This window comes from Corvus moneduloides, chromosome 3 (genome assembly GCF_009650955.1).
Source record: "Corvus moneduloides isolate bCorMon1 chromosome 3, bCorMon1.pri, whole genome shotgun sequence".
In the NCBI taxonomy this organism is placed as follows: domain Eukaryota; kingdom Metazoa; phylum Chordata; class Aves; order Passeriformes; family Corvidae; genus Corvus; species Corvus moneduloides.
In genome coordinates, this window is record NC_045478.1 from 85,280,661 (window position 1) to 85,292,179 (window position 11,519).

General features: G+C 38.7%; 1 long non-coding RNA gene across 3 annotated transcripts in view; it reads left to right on the forward strand.

Moving 5' to 3' along the window:
• Nucleotides 1-10,952, forward strand: part of LOC116441046 — a 66,744-nt gene extending 55,792 nt beyond the window's left edge. For 2 of the 3 annotated variants that reach the window (XR_004238859.1, XR_004238857.1), the window contains exon 5: nucleotides 409-10,952. This is a non-coding gene — a long non-coding RNA (uncharacterized LOC116441046). The remainder of the gene's footprint in view (nucleotides 1-408) is intronic. The other variant, XR_004238858.1, reaches the window with a different exon arrangement.
• The last annotated feature ends 567 nt before the right edge of the window (nucleotides 10,953-11,519 follow it).

Genomic DNA, 11,519 nt, shown 5'->3' on the forward strand with positions numbered 1-11,519 from the left:
AAGCCTTCCTGAAAAGAGATATAGATATAGATATATACAGACACCGTTTGCTTTTCCCCATCTTTTTACTTTCTGGTATAAGAGCTAACTGTTTTGGAAGGGAACTAATTTCTCCTTCCTGATACAGAACCATTTAAAAGTAGTTACTTTTAAGTAAAAACACGCAAAAATATAAGTAGAATACAAAAGTGAGGCAATGCATGTGCCAATGTGGTGGGCTCTGGTAATTTGTCATGCAAGTGTGATTGTTATTTTCCTTCTCTTTTTCAAGCAGTTGTCTGGTTTTACATGCACAATGTGAGGCCCAGACACATGGTATCTTCCTCCCTGCTGCAGGAGCAGGGCTGCTGCACTGTTTCCAAAACTTGTAGTCAGAACATTCACACTCCTTTTCCTCTCCTATTACAGGTGTGGCTTATCCTGGTCCTGTTCTTGCTACCAGACCTTCTCATTTCAGGTCCAGTATGGGCACTCTTGAACAGCAGCCCCTCTTGTGATGGCACTGAGGTTAGTTAGTTCTCACATGCAGAGCACACGAGCACCTCACATGGCAAGTGTTTTAGCTGACAGTATTTGAAAGGCTTGTATTTATATACTCCTACAATGCCAGTTTGATCTCATGTTCTGTTGGGTACATTTCTGCCATGAAACTACACAGTCCGTGCTTAACTGGGGCTGACCAGCAGAGCAATCAGCCAGGCAAGGAGTAGTCAGTGGATCTTTATAGTAAGTAAAACAGTTCTCGCAGTAAGGTGCTGCTCTGGCCTGTCTTGCTCCCCTACAGCAGAATTCACTGGTGTGTTAGTGACGGTCTCTGCCAGGTAACAGTCCTAGTCCTTGGAGGAGCTGAATCTGCCCCTGACAGGTCAGCATGGAGCTCCCTCCTTCATCTCAGTGAAAATAGCATTTTTTTCCTGAAAAAGTCATGCTCGAGACTTCTCCTGGGTGTCTTGCTGAGAAAAAGTCCAGTTTCCATGCTAGTTGAAAAATTAATCTATGGGGTTTTTTCTGCCAGAAGTACTCTTGCATGCTCTACATAATCCATGTATTTTTAAAATGATCTGGAAAGGATGAAAACCACAGAATTCTTCTTGTCTTTTGAAATTTGTGTTTCAAGGCTTGTAAAGGGTCCATTATCTCTGCACTGAGACTGTCTTAGTGGGTTACAGATGATGTTAAAACCTGTTAAGCATCAGTAAGGCAGGGCAGCACAGTATGATCTGAAGCTCCATTACAGCTCAGATGGTACTAGTGACCTCTCTGTAGGGTGTTTTCATCTCTGCAAATTGCAAAGCTGCCATCTGGACTCCATTCACCCTCTCTGTAACAACACTACACAAATACAGATACTTTTAGGCACAAGACTGCTCTGTGATGAAAAAGAGAGTCCTTCTGTCTTGATTCATTTAAAGGACTCCAGGGCACTACTCCAGCTACACAGCAGTATCCTGGAGGTACTGCCTGCAGTCACACACTGTGTGAATACATGGATAAGCTTTCAAAGAAAAAGAGACCTTAGTGGTAACTGAGATATTCTTAATCTGTGTTGCCTAAGGGTATACTTGCAGCTTTCTCCCCAGCCTCTTTCTTCTGGGTAGAGAATCACAATCTTGAAAATGTGCAGGATTCATGAAGCCAAGAGGAACAGCATAGGGCCACAGTGTCACTTATGTGCACAGCCTGGCTGTCCAGGGAGGACAGCTGAGGGAGAGAGGGTGCTGAGCACTGCTGCAGGTGCTGTCCAAGCAGAAAACCTCTACTCTGCTCTGCCTGCACCGTGCATCCTGAAGTCCACATATTGGTGAGTGCCTTCTCTATTCTGGAAAAAGAGCAGACATGCAACAGTGTTGCAGACAACCCAACAGGGGTCCTTGGGGTGCTGCACCGCTGCCAGAAGTGCTTGTGGAAGGATTACAAGTTGTGACCAGGGTGTCTCCATCAGGATAGCCATCAATGCAACAGCAGATCACATCACTGCTTGCCAGCCTGTTTACTGCTCCATGGTCTGAAATTACTCAGACCTGGCTTTGTGAAGCTTCATTTAATTTTCACCTTGTAACACAACATTTTTTTTCTACTACAGAATTATTACCCAGTCACAGTTTTTGTGTTAGGCTTGCACTAAGTATGTCATTCAGTACTACATTTAATGAATATCAGCTACCTTTGAACTAAAGATTTATTTAAATAGCAGGTACAAGAGTACTTTCAAAAATACAAAGAAAATAATTACTTAGAGGGAAACAAGTAGAATTCTGTCACAAACCAAAATAAGTGAGATGTTAAACATCTGAAACAGAGTTCTCTTGCAAATAAACAACATCAAGTGTTTGCTTTATTGCTGTTACATAGAAGGCTTATAACTTAAGCCTCAGTCAGAAGCTCAGCCAGTACAAATGCTGGGCTGCAGCAACTGGATTTCTGGACCTGGAGCAGGCATCTAGGGGAGGCATAAAACATTTTCCATCTCCTAACCTTCAACACAACTCCTGCTACTCTAACAATTTAAACTAATAGAGCACCTGGCCCTTACTGAGTCTCCATCTTATTGGAAACACATTTGAGTCTGACGGCTGCTTGGGAAGCCAAGAACCACATTCGTCACTGGGGTATCTCATCTGACATCAGTGAGATCAGAATTTGGCTTTAATCCTCCAGAATGCACACGATTTTTACACAGGGACCATGTGAAAATTAACTTTGACTGCTACACTAATTCTACTGTATTTGGAGAAGGACACCGAATGTTTCTCTTTGTTCCAAACTTCTCTTAATAGCATTTAACTTTGCAGCAGCAGATAGGGCTGGGCCTTCACACCACATGCTGTCAGGAATATTGTAGCCTAGAGAATAGCCTGGCTTCCTCTCACTAAAGAACAGAAATTTGTTGTATATTATTTGATTTGTATGCCCTCATTATGTTTTGATTTTGGCTGCTGAATGGAAATAAGAAGACAGAGTATAATTTTGTTTAATGGAAATAAAGTGTATCAAACAAGACATAATAGAAAAGACAACTGCATATTTGCTAGTTGTTTGAAACTACTTTTTTCTTTATCTAGAGATCTTCCAGAAAATCTTTTTTATTTTTAAGAACAGCTTTAAATGAAGCAAGAGCTTCTGGTAGAAGACTTTGTATAGTTAGATTTTCCTTTTAGCTGGATTTTGGATGAAAATTGGGTTTCCATTCATAAAATTAAATGATATTTTGTTAAATCTCTATGGTATCAAAGCGTAGGCAATGTACAACTTGTCTTCTACTCTCTGTCAAAAATCTGGTCTTTATGCACCAGAACTTTCAGTCACACACCTCATTTTTAGTACCTGATTCAGATGTATTCTGCTTGCACTTTGAAGAGGTGTCTCTGATAATTTAATTTGCAAACTGAACTTGGATCTGAAAATCAAAATCTTCTTAGTGTCTTGAATGCAGCTAATTTGCCACTTTCAAAAATTTAGGCTGGTACTCACAATAAATTAAATAGGAGATTTCTATTTCCAACATGGGCCAAACCCACAAATGCTGGACATCCCTCCTTCTTGCCTGTATTTGTGCATGTGTATGCATGCATATATATGTGTGTATATATATATATATATATATATAACTTGTGCAAAAACTGCCAAGTTTTTCATATTAAAGCTTCTCTAGCTACTCAACCATTTTTGTTGTTCCTCGAATTGGGAGCAATAATTGCCGGGAGCTCTGAACAAGTTGACTTTTACATAATTATCACAAAATCATCTTTATGGAATATTTTTGTGTGAGAAGCATTGTTTGGAAAGCAGTTCTATAAATGACAGACTTCTAATTAACGTTTCTTTTCACTGGCCTTTATCAAGAGGAAAAAATAAGGAAAATGAGGACACATTGCTAGACTTGATTATGTTATTTATTGCAGAGTTTTAACAAACATTTTCATAAATGTTTGACTAAGGACACAAAGATTTACATCCTGCAGTCTAACTTGCGTTTGCTCTAATGATCTTATCTATAAATGATTAGCAGGTTTATGGCATAGGAAAAAGTGGAATTTTCTCTGGTTTTCAGCACAAATCATGCCCAGAACATGTTCTTTGGCATCCTGAAAACCAAAATAGAACAAGAATGTGCTTCTTAGTATGAAATACTAATCTAAATTGAAGCATGTTCACCCTCTGGGGGTTCTATTCTGATTTTTAGTGATTACCAAGTATCTTTATAGATGACTGATTTGGTGAGTGTTCTGCCCAACATTCAGCAGTACAAACACTAGAAATATGTAATTGCATAACATTTAAAGATGTGATTTTGCCAATGAGACGCAAACATAAATTGCAAATAAGAAAAAAGACGTTTTTACTTTGTCCTCTAAAGTGTGGAACTTCTTAGGAACCTCCCCCCCCCAACATGTGCTATCCTGCATATGGGGAAACTTAGTCTAGAATAAAGCCAGATGCAATCTAAGCTTGTCTAAATGGTGCAAATCTGGAGTAACCCCCATTGCTGCCTTCTCCAGGTATTTCTTTATTATTTTGGAAATGGAAAACTGAGAGATCTACATGACTGAACAATTGCCTTCAAAGCCCGGGGCATGTAGTTCATTAATGCACTAAACAGAGTGACCACATCTCCCAGCCTGCTTGAAAGAGCCATCCACAGGTATAAGGCCAGAATGTTTTTAAAATGAGCAGATGCAACATTTCACTTTGAGTCAAGAAATGGTACTATTAAAGAAACAGCTGCTACTCAGTTATTAGGAGTTAGACTGCTAGTAGGATCAACAGCCTTAGATCACAACTAATAAAAAGTAAAATTTATGTCTATCTTAGGAGTCCTACTCAGTAAAACAGATGCAAAATATGTTAGGTTCTTATTCACAGATTTGGGATGATGTTTCTCATATCCCTTTTGCTTTTGTGGGCTATTAGCAAAAGCCCTTTTCATGACCTTGGAAACATGAGAGGAGATCCTATATTATGGCATGGAGAAGGGGAGTGATTTCCATACTGTTTTTTAGATACTATGACAAAACATTGTTTTGCATATTGTTAAATTTCAAAAGCAGAGCCCCTTTCTTACCTGAGATGAAGTACATGGTTATCTCAGGGGAATGTACATGACAGTTACTGAGTAAAATCAATGACATAAGACTTAGTAGCTCCTAGCTTTATAGATTTTGTAAAATTATGAGATGTATAAATGTTAAGAGGCTACCTAAAATATATTGCAATTTTAGCATTTTTCTGTACTTTAATTTGAAAAAAACCCCCAAACAACCTGTTAGTGTCTGTCAGTTTATATCTACAATTGTAGTTGCCCTAAGGTCTTAGAGAAAATAGATTTTTTTCAAAGCTAGGCCAAAAAATATTCTTTATGGCTAGAAATAATGAAAAAAATCAGTATGCATGTATGCAGATGAGAATGCAGATGCCTTTATCTTGCCTAAATTGAGTGGAAAAAGGCCCAAATGAAGAGTGAGATAATTCTGGCATTTTGATGAAAGCTTGCAAAACACAGGCAGATCTGACAGAGGCAATGCCCTCATCAGAAACAACACTGGATGGATAATTGTTAAGAAATGGATACCCAAAAAATTCTGGAAAAGACCAGTGAAGCAAACAAAGAATTGAAATCCTGCCATCTGTATCTGTTTACATACGGATTGAATCTATTCAGTGCCAAAGTAGTTAGGTCCACATGTTGCAGAGGAGCAGAGGCTACTTTATTTTCATGTCATAACTATTATCTCATTTTAACTCACTGAGAACACCCATCAAGATACTACTTCAGTGCGTAAAATAAAGTACTAACAGCAGGACTTCAGGGTTTGGAGCCTGCAGGCTCTTTGAGTGGTGTGGAGTAACTTTTATAAACAGGAGTCCCCTCACACTCCATTCTGCCACTCTCCCTACCAGCTGTGCCTTTCATTCATGCCACCACCATTTGTTTAAAGCCAGTGGAGATTTAAAGCACAAATTAAGGTTACAGAGGTAGTTGTTTAATCGGAATGCTAAAGAACATTTCTTTCCCTGTTTCTGCTGGCAAGATCTGCAATAGCATTTCACAATTGTGGTGTATTTCTCATTGCCAAAAAAAAAAAACCTAAACCCGTTGGATTTTGAAGCCCTAGGTAGCACTGGTGCTACCTAATGCCACTTATTTGTAAGTGGCCACGAGAAAAGAAGACAAAAATTAACCTGTAATTAAGCTGTATGAACAGCTGCTAAAATTCAACTTCTGCCTTCAGGAGGTAATTATTTTCAGTTCCTCAGGGAGAGATCATCCCGCTGTCAGGCCTCTTTATTACTCTCATACACCATCCCTAAAGATTCCAGTTACCTGGAGTGTACACCAAGCTTGCTGCAGTGATGCAGTCTGACACCTCCACAAGGTCCTGCTCATCAGGCACTACAGAACATTCCTGCTGCACATTATCAGGCTTTCACTGCTCCCATCTTTGTGACTAAAGGTGCTACTCATTGTGAACGCTGGTTTTTTCAACTTACTTTCTTGGAGTTACTTTATTTAAAATGCTGGGAATAGAATTCTTCTACTAGGCAAAAAAATGTATCTTACTAAACTGAAAAAATGCTGAAAAGGAATTTGCTCCATCTTTCTCCCCTCACAGTATATATACAGAGTATTAATCTTCAGACAGGCAGAGGGTGATAACTGGTGTGAGCAGGCATGCACTACAATCAGCAGTGATTTAATTCCATTCCAGTTCTAACGTTTAAAAACATTATCTCTTCCAAGTATCATTAATCAAGTCCTTGTTTAGGAAATACCAAATTAGTTGCTATTGCTAAAAGGCCATCAATAGATTTTCATATTTCAGAGGAATATTCCACTGCTGTTTTTTGTTCATATTTAAGTTGTTGGCTATTAACTTTTCAGCAAGAATGTTACAAAAGGCTTGTTCAGCACATCTCTATCTTCAAACTTGAGATGGAAGGGAACCATCTGCAGAGCATAAAGTATCCTTGGCACGACCGTGATCTCGCAGGCAGCTGCTCTCCCATCCATGAGAGAGGGAGCTGGTTTCAGTGCCTGTGATTTCCTTCTAAATTATTAGAAGTTAATGTAGTTCATACAAGTGACTGGGGTTGTTCTGGCATGTAAGTAATCTAATTAAGGTTTGATTGCTAACTGAATAATTGTGGTTTACTGAACTGTCTAGTGGGAAAAAATAAATGGTTTCCATGCCAAGAAAGAATGTATAACAATAAGACATGATTCTTCAGTTAGGAACTCTACCTTCAGTTACCCACTGAGGTCAGTGTAGCTTCTTAAGGAGAGGAAGGAAAAATTTGAGCCTGTTTCCTCTCTAATCCTATTTATAGCTAGTATACTTACACTCAGTTCATAGTAATTTTCTTCCATTTCTCATTTTGCAGCTTACTTTTAGTAGGTAATATTACCATGTTTGGACAGATTAGGTATCATGCCAGTTTGCTGCCCATTTTGTGGCTTCCTACATAGCAAGTATCCTTCAATGAGTATCATGTCTTAGCACAGTTGAAGGAAAAATGGATTAAATACAAAGCATGACCATTTGTAAGTGCAGTTCTGCATATGATTAGTAGAAAACTGAAGATTTGAACAATTTTGTTAAGATGAATGAAAGAGGAACGTGAGCAGCTGGTTAACTGCTTCATGAGATGGCTGCTCCATTAAACTCATCTGAAATTGCACTGATTTTCTACAAAAATGTCTGGCACCTGCTTCAAGCTACATTTTTTGTGGCCTGATCACAATGTTCAGAATGCAGTGGTTCACAGATAACATCATATTTTTCTAACTGTACACTCCAGTCAAGCTTTAACTTTCAGTCTAATTTATTGCCTGTTAAATGTAGAGAGCTTGAAAGATTTGAATAGACAGTGAATGTACAGAAACGTTAGAGAGCTCTTTGTCGAAACGTTCCCTTTAACACTGCTCTTACTTAACTTAAAAGTTGCATTTTCTTATCTTGTTCCAAGATAAGGCTACTATTTAGGAAAGTTTTGCAGCACTTCTATGAAATAAGTAGAAATCAAAATATACTGGCTAATCTGAAATGGAAAGTAACTTTCCTGGGGCAATGAATCCAATGGATGGTAAAATCATAATTGGAAGCAATAGAGACATCTGCCTAAATCTCTAGGCTGCAATGAAATACCTTTGTCCCCAAATGCCTTTCTAAATCAATTTCTTCATCTATAACACTGAGGATTACATTACATAGCAAGGATTATGTTGTGTTTATGTCTCTGTTACCTCATATGAACATGCCAACTAATACAGGTGTGTGATCAGGTAAGTTTGGGGAATGGTTTCCTGGAGCAGTTTACTCTGAAAAGGTTTTGACAAAGCAAGTGTCAGTCACTACAATTATAGTATTAATGTAAAGCTGATTAGGAGGATAAATTGAAGTTTTCTAATACATTTGGGTGCATTTATATTGATCCTTTGATGTAGCTGGGCATCACAAGGTCATCTCTGCAGGAATTAACACAGACACCCAGAAGAGGATTTTATTTGTAGCTTCTTGCACTGTGGTAACTATAGTTACTGTGCTGTTTCTGTAATTTGCAAACAGTACAGTCTTTTTCAAAAGAAAAGATTATGTCAACAATGGAAAGCTTCATCTCTTTCTCTTACCCTGATGGCTTAACACAAGGAAGTTTTTTGGGGTTTTTTCTTGGCTTATTTTGGGTTTGAAATGTTTTTCTTTATTTTTGCCTGTGCTCCCTATCTGCTTTAGAATATTCTTTCCTGTCTACTCTTCTTCCCTATGTACCAATGTCTTCACATCCCTGTTTTCTTTATCCTTCCCCAAATGTTTTCCTCATTCTGTGTTTCTATTTTCTTTCCATCAACAGTTAATTTGAGTCTCCAGTAAAGTCTCCCTTCCTTACCCATTCCTCGTACTCAGTGATGTTTGCTCAGTCTCTAATCTCTCGTAGCTGTCTGCACTTCCTCTATAGTGGTTTTCTATTACACTACTTCTAAGATCACTCTCATAGCCCTCTCACTCCCCTACGACTTTTTTTTCCAGGTTCTACTGTCTTTGAGTCCTTCCATCCTATCCTAAACAGAGTGAATAGTTTCTATTCCCTGTTTCCAGTTTCATACTCCTCACCTGACATCATTGTTTCTATGGCTTTTCTGCCTTCTTTTGATTATCTTAAGGCTGTCATACTTTCTCTTCCCTGCTCTTCCTCCCTGTCTCTTCTGGCCCTCCATTCAAAATACTATTTCAAAATACTATGTATGTCACACTTTTCTCTGCATGGCTGCCATCTCCTGTCAGTTCTGGCTATGTATTGTGTGCTTTCACAATTGGCACATGTGGCAAATGAGGTATTTTGAAGAGATTACTGCAATTCAATTCTGAGTCCAGGCACTGGAAAGACAGCACAGCTCCTTCAGTAGATAAGAGAGTGGAGCTAGATGTGACAGTTTGATTTAATGGTATGAACATGAACACATCTCATGAACACATCCCTGTGTTAACAGTGGATTTCTCTGTCCTGAACAGTTTAATTCACGTGTCAATATTAAAGAATTTCCTAGGCCACCAACTTTACTCCAATCCTGCAAAATTTCAAACAGATTTGAGCTTTGTTCATGCTGAAACACTGCAATTGTCTGCCCTTGCACTTCCCATCCATGATTTGCGCTTCTGGGTGTCTGCTTTTTCTTCAGGCTTTTGAACCTGAAGTTGACAGATTTCTAACGAGACCAACTTTTACACTCTTAGGTCTGACAACCAATTTTTTTTCTTGCAGTCAGTAACTAAAGAAATTCAAGGAATGTTGAACCCTCGGTGAAGCATCACAATCCAATTTTAAAAGAAATGACAATCTGATGGCAGGGTATCCTTGCATTTTGTAGTAAAGACTACAATGTAGCAACATGTACATCAAACTCTGCACTGATCAGCCAGCCTCAGCCTGTGCATTTTCCTGCCTTATGGCAGCAGCAATCTTTGACATACTTAAATACAATATGCCTAATTCTGAATAAAGGTATTGAAAGAGTAATTCTGTTTCTCTCCTTTGAGTAAGGTATTTCCCCAGTGAGAGATCAGTGGAGCTTCCATAAAGAGAAATGCAAGTGTGTGTGTGGGCTAAGCTAAAGATTCCCTTTTATCAGTTCATAAAGACAACATATTCTAACACATCTAGCAAAAAGCTGGAATGTTCACACAAAGGCTTGGGAACACTGTCATCACTGGGTGGAATTAGGCACAAACTGCAGTTGGGGAAACAGTTGCTTGGGCTTTGTGTCCTTGAAATATATTTAACACAACCTGCCACTGAAAAAAACTGGATTTCAGTTATCCTAACAAGGGAGAGTTTTCTCAGCTGAAGGGAGCTTCAAAAGGTGAAGCATTTCTCTGCTGCTCATGACTGCCTGAACTGTTCTTCCCTGAAGCTGCTGCCAGCTGAAGTTCCTGTTTTAACAGATCTGTGAACAATATTATGAGAAGAAAGGTCAGATAAGCACTGATACATTTTTCTAGTGGGCTTGAATGTATCAGTAATCACTATGACATTGTAACCTGATGAGCTAGACTTTGTGCAGCTGCCAGATATAGGAAAGTTTCCTCTGTTCAACTTCAGTTTCATTTAATTCTTCTCTCTAGTTTCTAATAAAATCAACACTGCTTTCTTTAACATAATCTTGTTTCACCAATTGTTACAGAAGCAGGCTGCTCCAATGCTATGTAAATGAACTTCTGACCTCTGCAGGTGATAGGAGGGAGGTAAAAGATACTTGGCCTGTAGCACTTTGCAGCAGATACGAAGCCAGAGTATCTCCAAGATGCTGGTGAAAGTTAGTACACAAAGCAAGTCAAAAAAGGGAGGGATATGTCAGCCACAGGACCAAATACTGACGGGTGTCAAGAAGAATTCTCTTTTACAGTGTCAATATTCTTGGTTTTCTTTGTAAAAACATTTGCCCTCTGCTGTCCTACAAACAGCAATATTAGAAACACATTTTCAAATGATACAAAGAATCACAGCCAGAGGTGGTTATTCAATAAAATGTATTTCACTTAATCTGGACACATGAAATCAGGACAGATGCCTTATTGAAAAAGCTTCTAGAGAATCAATTCACGATAGTGCATAGAAAAATCTGGAACTTCATTAGGACAGTAATCACAAGTTTTCCTTAATGAGGTGTATTTGGCCACTGCCATGGGTTTACATGGTGTTTAACCAGGTGTTAAACGTGTGAAAAATTAAACTTCCATCTTTCCACAGAAACATTGCCAAACAAAGATTAAAGAAGCACAGTAAATGAAGTTCAAGATTATTATTCCTGTTTCCTTTAGCACTTTACTTCATTCTGAGCCCACTGCTCCCTTTTGTGTGTGTTTCAGTGTCAGGTCCGGGAAACACTATGGATTTTCATTTGTATATGGGAATGTCAACATTATAAAAAAAGATCATTTCCTGAATAAGCTAGAGACCTGGAGGGCAGCAGGCTTCCAGATCTTGGAAAGCACACGTGTCATTCCATTTATATTACTTTAGCTTTA